The following is an 8461-nucleotide window of genomic DNA, read 5'->3' on the forward strand; positions in this document are numbered from 1 at the left end:
CTTCATACAGCTCAGACTCCATGTCTTCAGATAAGACCTTGTGTTCCTCTGCTACTCTGTCATAGCCTCTCTTTATACATCTCAGACTCCATGTCATCAGATGAGACCTTGTGTTCCTCTGCTCCTCTGTCATAGCCTCTCTTTATACAGCTCAGACTCCATGTCATCAGATAAGACCTTGTGTTCCTCTGCTACTCTGTCACAGCCTCTCTTTATACAGCTCAGACTCCATGTCTTCAGATAAGACCTTGTGTTCCTCTGCTACTCTGTCATAGCCTCTCTTTCACACAGATACATGTTTGTTTTCTTTTTCGTCAATGTCCCTCTTCAGTGTCATTCTGTCTATTTACATCCCTTGCTGGTTCTCAAATGGACTTCTTCCCTTCTCTCACTTCCTTGTCTGCTCTCTCTAGAAACTCAAGAGGGGCTAGAACCCTGCTTGTCTTATGTTTATAAACATGGGACATTATGATGTCTGCTCTGTAACATATCTGTAGTTCATATGCATGACACATTGCAAAAATACTATACATGTTATGCATAAACTGACTAAATGAAATCCTCATTTGTATGGGGTATGGTGGCCATTGTCTCAACTTACCCAAGGACAAACATTTTGACTATATTAGCCCACACAGCTACAAGGATGCACTTTCATGCTAGTTTTAGGACCTCATATTGTAGCTTATAGAGGCCCCAACTGATGTACAAAAGTATTTTAAAATGATCTACTTTGGTTTAGATAAAAACATCATGAAACCTATAATTCAATCAATTCATTTGACTTGAAAATCTGTATTTTGGGCCTAAATTACTTACCACATTTTCCATGTGGTTTCTTCCTTCACAGACTCCATGAAATGATGACCTCTTTCTAAAAATGTGGTTACATGATTAATAGTATGTATGGTTTCCTAGAAACAGGGGTGGCTTTGGTTCAACTTACCCCACTCTCCCCTACTAATTGGAGAGCTCCATCAGCTCCATTTCAAACTAGCTGTGGACTAAACTTATGGTACGTTCTTAACTTTACTTACATAATTTCAAACAAAGTAAAGGGATTTAATCCAAACAGGGAAAATGTTAGTATGAGAAAATAATGTCCAGTTTAGAGCAAAAGCCTCTCCTTGGTCTTCTGCAATTAGGAAATATTCAGTCTCTCTTTCAGTGACAGGTACTGTAAGAGAGAGAGAGAGGGAGAGAGAGAGAGAGAATGTCATTGTTTCTTTTGTATTCAATATTTATCATCTCCCTCAATGAAAATGATGCTGAAGCCACAGCATCTCCATGGCCAGATTACGCCACTGCTGGGAACATGGGAGAAGGCAGATACATTGAGAAGCAACTCATTAACTTACATAACTTAAAAACAATGAGCATAAATTCAATAAAAACAATGAGCATAAATTCAATAAAAACAATGAGCATAAATTCAATAAAAACAATGAGCATAAATTCAATAAAGGATCAGAGAGAGAGAGAGACATCTCTCAAACATTTGGGTTTCCACATACCCACACAGACACACACGCACCCACACAGACTTTACCTTTCTGAAAATGGCTGTAATGTAGCTCACATCTAAACTCAGACTGTTCCAGGCTTCTCATGTCTGGTGCCTCTTTCCCTTGTGTTTTGGTGAAGATGTGCCATCCTGCTGGTAGAGTACAATAACATTGGTTAGAGACACCAACTGAGCAGAAATGACTAGCAGAACTCATGGTCTTCGGGAGAAGGGCAGACCCTACTTACAAAGTCTTTGAAATGAGGTTTGGGAATAATATTCCCCATCCAATCTAAATGGTTCACGTCTCTGTCGATATCTCCCACACTGTTTTCAAACTTCAAACAGTGGATCTCTTATCTCACCAAATATTCACGAGTGTGTGCCTGTGGGATCAGGTAATCACTGAAACACTTAAATACAGAACCAGGTGTGATACAACTTGTCATTAATGAGGCAATTGAGGGGAAAACAGAAACCTTGAATCAGAAACCTTGCATTGCAGGAACGTTAGCTAACTACCTGCTGTGCCATGACGGTTCAGAGGCCGTAGTACAGTCATACAGGGTGGTCACCTCCCTCACAAACCCCAATACAAATGGGAATGCTTCCCTCCAAAAAAGAATGCTGGGAAAATAACCGCTGTAACGTTAGAGGGGAACAGGTCTTGAACCTGCAACTCGGTTGTTCCAGTGTCATGTTGTGCACGTCTGTGCCATTAATGATCCAGACCATTTAGGCAGAGCATTCATTCATGACAGGTTTGCTGCCTACAACATTGTAACGTCATTTAGCTTAAACACAATTAGCTAGGTGTAGGGTGTCCAATCAAAAACGCATCTTTTGACCAATGGATAATTGGTCAATGGTTCAAACCTCATGTCTCTATCATAATCCATTCAAAGGTTATTGGAGTTTTTACATTTGTAGGAGGCCAAAATTAGGGTGACTAAAACAATAGAGGCCAGAATTAGGGTGACTAAAACAATAGAGGCCAGAATTGGGGTGACTAAAACAATAGAGGCCAGAATTAGGGTGACTAAAACAATAGAGGCCAGAATTAGGGTGACTAAAACAATAGAGGCCAGAATTAGGGTGACTAAAAAAATAGAGGCCAGAATTAGGGTGACTAAAACAATAGAGGCCAAAATTAGGGTGACTAAAACAATAGAGGCCAGAATTAGGGTGACTAAAACAATAGAGGCCAGAATTAGGGTGACTAAAACAATAGAGGCCAGAATTAGGGTGACTAAAACAATAGAGGCCAGAATTAGGGTGACTAAAACAATAGAGGCCAGAATTAGGGTGACTAAAACAATAGAGGACAGAATTAGGGTGACTAAAACAATAGAGGACAGAATTAGGGTGACTAAAACAATAGAGGCCAGAATTAGGGTGACTAAAACAATAGAAGCCAGAATTAGGGTGACTAAAACAATAGAGGCCAGAATTAGGGTGACTAAAACAATAGAGGCCAGAATTAGGGTGACTAAAACAATAGAGGCCAGAATTAGGGTGACTAAAACAATAGAAGCCAGAATTAGGGTGACTAAAACAATAGAGGCCAGAATTAGGGTGACTAAAACAATAGAAGCCAGAATTAGGGTGACTAAAACAATAGAAGCCAGAATTAGGGTGACTAAAACAATAGAGGCCAGAATTAGGGTGACTAAAACAAAGAGGCCAGAATTAGGGTGACTAAAACAATAGAGGCCAGAATTAGGGTGACTAAAACAATAGAGGCCAGAATTAGGGTGACTAAAACAATAGAGGCCAGAATTAGGGTGACTAAAACAATAGAGGCCAGAATTAGGGTGACTAAAACGATAGAGGCCAGAATTAGGGTGACTAAAACAATAGAGGCCAGAATTAGGGTGACTAAAACAATAGAGGACAGGAAAAAAAACGTGTTCAAAAATCTGGAAAATTGCATCTGTGAACTAGGCTGGATTCTGTATAAGAACTAACGATACTGGCTACCTGACAGGCTCACTTTCCCGATGAACTTGTCTTCTCGAATCCGCAGGACAAAAAACAATATAGAGGTAAGATGGATATTGATTATGAGACATAACATGTAGTATTTTCATATTTTAGTATACACTAAAATATTCATTAGAAATAACTTATTTTTTTCAACGATTTCTCACAAAAACAGTACATCTCTATGAAATATCATTGGAGCAATGAGCTCATACCAGCCTTTCATTTTCAAAGCCTTTTATACTGAACACAAATATAAAACACAACATGTAAAGTGTTGGTCCCATGTTTCATGAGCTGAAATAAAAGATCCCAGGAATTTTCCATATGCACAAAAAGCTTATTTCTCTCAAATGTTGGGCACAAATTTGTTTTATTGTTCTATTAGTGAGCATTTCTCCTTTGTCAAGATAATCCATCCACCTGACTGGTGTGGCATATCAAGAAGCCGATTAAACAGCATGATCATTACACAGGCGCACCTTGTGCTGGGTACAATAAAAGGCCACTCTAAAATCTTCAGTTTTGTCATACTACACAATGCCACAGTTGTCTCAAGTTTTGAGGGAGCATGCAATTGGCATGCTGACTGCAGGAATCTCCACCAGAGCTGTTGCCAGAGAATGTAATGTTAATTTCTTTACCACATAAGATGTTCTTTACCAACATCGTTTTAGAGAATTTGGTAATACGTCCAACCAGCCTCACAACCGCAGACCACGTGTATGGAGTCTTGTAGGCGAGCGGTTTGCTGATGTCAACGTTGTGAACACAGTGCCCCATGGTGGCTGTGGGATTAAGATATGGTTAGGCGTAAGATACGGACACACGAACACAATTGCATTTTATCGAAGGCAATTTGAATGCACAGAGATACCGTGATGAGATGATCCCGAGGCCCATTGTCATGCCATTCATCCGCCTCCATCACCTCATGTTTCAGCATGATAATGCATGGCCCCATGTCGCAACGATCTGTACCTAATCCTGAAAATGTCCCAGTTCTTCCATGGCCTGCATACTCACCAGACATGTCACCAATTGAGCACGTTTGGGATGCTTTGGATCGATGTGTACGACAGCGTGTTCCTGTTCCCGCCAATATCCAGCAAATTCGCACAGCCATTGAAGAGGAGTGGGACAACATTCCACAGGTCACAAATAACAGCCAAATCGGCCTCCCGTGGTTAAGGGCGCTGTACTGCAGCACCAGCTGTGCCATCAGAGTCCCTGGGTTCGCGCCCAGGCTCTGTCGTAACCGGCCGCGACCGGGAGGTCCGTGGGGCGACGCACAATTGGCCTAGCGTCGCCCGGGTTAGGGAGGGCTTGGTCGGTAGGGGTGTCCTTGTCTCATTGCGCACCAGCGACTCCTGTGGCGTGCTGGGCGCAGTGTGCGCTAGCCAAGGTGGCCAGGTTCACGGTGTTTCCTCCGGCGCATTGGTGCGGCTGGCTTCCGGGTTGGATGTGCACTGTGTTAAGAAGCAGTGCGGCTTAGTTGGGTTGTGTATCGGAGGACGCATGACTTTCAACCTTCGTCTCTCCCGAGCCCGTACGGGAGTTGTAGCGATGAGACAAGATAGTAGCTACTACAACAATTGGATACCACGAAATTGGGGAGAAAAAGGGGAAAATTCAACAACAAAAAAACTGCCAAATCAACTCTATGCGAAGGAGATGTGTCGTGCTGCATGATGCAAATGGTGGTCACACCAGATACGGACTGGTTTTCTGATCCACACCCCTACTTTTTTTTATGAATCTCTGACCAACAGATGCATATTTGTATTCAAATCAAATCAAATCAAATGTATTTATATAGCCCTTCGTACATCAGCTGATATCTCAAAGTGCTGTACAGAAACCCAGCCTAAAACCCCAAACAGCAAGCAATGCAGGTGTAGAAGCACGGTGGCTAGGAAAAACTCCCTAGAAAGGCCAAAACCTAGGAAGAAACCTAGAGTGGAACCAGGCTATGTGGGGTGGCCAGTTCTTTTCTGGCTGTGCCGGGTGGAGATTATAACAGAACATGGCCAAGATGTTCAAATGTTCATAAATGACCAGCATGGCCCAATAATAAATAATAAGGCAGAACAGTTGAAACTGGAGCAGCAGCACGGCCAGGTGGACTGGGGACAGCAAGGAGTCGTCATGTCAGGTAGTCCTGAGGCATGGTCCTAGGGCTCAGGTCCTCCGAGAGAGAGAAAGAGAGAAAGAGAGAATTAGAGAGAGCATACTTAAATTCACACAGGACACCGAATAGGACAGGAGAAGTACTCCAGATATAACAAACTGACCCTAGCTCCCCGACACATAAACTACTGCAGCATAAATACTGGAGGCTGAGACAGGAGGGGTCAGGAGACACTGTGGCCACATCCGAGGACACCCCCGGACAGGGCCAAACAGGAAGGATATAACATTTACATTTACATTTACATTTAAGTCATTTAGCAGACGCTCTTAAATAACCCCACCCACTTTGCAAAAGCACAGCCCCCACACCACTAGAGGGATATCTTCAACCACCAACTTACCATCCTGAGACAAGGCCGAGTATAGCCCACAAAGATCTCCGCCACGGCACAACCCAAGGGGGGGGCGCCAACCCAGACAGGAAGATCACATCAGTGACTCAACCCACTCAAGTGACACACCCCCCCCCCCAGGGACGGTATGAAATGGTATTCCCAGTCATGTGAAATCTGTAGATTAGGGCCTAATGAGTTTATATAAATTGATTGATTTCCTTATATGAACTGTAACTCAGTAAAATCTTTGAAATCGTTGCAAGTTTCATATATATTTTTGTTCCTAATTCAGCTCATGTCATGGTTCTAATTTTCCTTTTTGCGACACGTGTAAACAACTTTGAAGACAATGAACCACAAAATGTAAAATACTCAAAGGTTTGGAGAAACCTACAGAGCTCGGTGCTTAAAAGAGTATTTTGATCCACCGTGTGTCAAACTAAGTAACATAATAAAAGAATCCCCATCAAAAGCCGTCAATTTAAGCTGGAGATATCCGCATGTCGGCCTTCCGCTATTTTTATGTTGGCCGTCCGCATCTGCGTGAAAGTGGCAGAGCTTCAGTGCTGTTTGTCAGAGGAGGAGACATCTCGAAAATCGGTCTTCTCACGAAAACGCCAGTTTTGCTCTACTACCCCCACGGGACTCATCTTTAGTTTATACCGCCAATGTGCCAACTTCTGTCTGTGGTGCCTGAACCATTTGGGCTACAAACTAATATGACCCCACTACTCTCACAAACATGATGGTGTTCTCCGTTTTGGTCTACGACAATCACAAGTGTCATACCAGGTATAAAAAAATTATGGAAGTACAGAGGTAGTTTTGTAACAACAAATGTGTCCAAAAAACAAAATTATTTTAGCTATCTTATATCTCCTAGATATAGGACAGAGACTTCAAAACCTTACACCTTATGATTTTAGGGGGGCTGTCTGTTTTGCCATTTAATGAATGTGTTTTTAAATTTGTTTCTATGAGCTATAGTACTACAGTCCAAATGTAATACTTTAAAATGTGATACCTACAGGGGTCCTAAAATTCTAAATCAAATAGCTAAATGATCCATGGTACTGTATGACCATCATAAAACAATTCCATGTGCTGTGTTAAAGAAAGACGCCTCTGAACGATTAAGAACATGAATAAACATATTTGTCTTGGTAAAATGTATTTTATAACACAAGGAAGTTACATTTCATCATCAAAGTGCGTTTTAACCATTTGAGCAGTGGGTGGACACCACCCACTCCCCACACAGTCCCTGCTGGCAATGCTAACTAACAACAGTAGCTTTGAAGCTGCTTAACAGCAATATGCACAGCAAGACAACACATACGATAAGCAGAGGAGGAACAACAATTTTGGAAACGTTGTGATTTACCTAGCTAGCTGGTTAAACATCTAGCTTAGCTAGCTGCTTTTACATGAAAACGTGTTAACGTCAACATTTGTGGGAAATTAACCAACTTTTTATTTATTTTCCAGTGTCCCAGCCCACATGTACTGAAAAACAAAAGTCCCCAGTGAAATTTGTAAAAAAAAAAAAAAAACTATTAAAAGTTGGAAATGCGTCTGTATTAGCAAGACATGAAAACCTAAATGTTTTTTCATAAACTATTTAAAGCGATTTTTAGGCCTACCTGCGACCCCGGAAGTACTTATTTATATATTTAATTGTTTACCATTTTCGTTATGACACCGCACGGCTTCTTGCTAGAAATCAACACCGCAAGTGAAAATGAGTGGGACAAACCAAATGACTTGCGGTGCATCAGTACCGCAAAAGGTTAGTCAAAAACGAATAATGTAAGTTTGTTGGGCTGGCGAAAAACAACCTCAAACCGCAGCGCAGCATTCACAGGCTAGAGTCGGAAGGTGAATGACATAACTTTGCCACCCCCTATAACTCTCAGCGGGGTGAATTTGGTCAAGGCTCCACAACTGACAGTGAGCAGAGACATATTGAGGAAGCTGCTGCTGATGATCATTATGTTTTAATGGTAGTTACTGTTTACGAGGCTGATAAGTTAGCTATGGACAACAACTTATACCAAATATTGAGAACACTAATAGCCTCACAGGGACAACCTCAAGTAGAACAACATATTACAATGACTTCCCAAGCCTTGACAGCTCATCAGCAGAGGTAACTTATCATACTAATTTGAGCGTCCTGAATTTACGTTTACTATGTTATGTCTAGTCTATAAAACCAGGCTGAGTTGACAGGTAAATTGCAACACATGTATCTTAAGTGTTTAAACAGGGCCGAGGTAAGGATATAAGACATGTTTGAACAGGGTCTTCTCTGACATTTCCATTCCTTGTCCACCACGGAGCGCTCAGTCACTGCAGAGGCGGGCACTATGGAGGTCCAGGCACATCTTCTTCTTCACTGCTCAGGTGTTGGTGAACGACCTGTCTCAAGACACCTGCCCCACGC

The sequence above is a fragment of the Oncorhynchus nerka genome, linkage group LG18 (genome assembly GCF_034236695.1).
Source record: "Oncorhynchus nerka isolate Pitt River linkage group LG18, Oner_Uvic_2.0, whole genome shotgun sequence".
In the NCBI taxonomy this organism is placed as follows: domain Eukaryota; kingdom Metazoa; phylum Chordata; class Actinopteri; order Salmoniformes; family Salmonidae; genus Oncorhynchus; species Oncorhynchus nerka.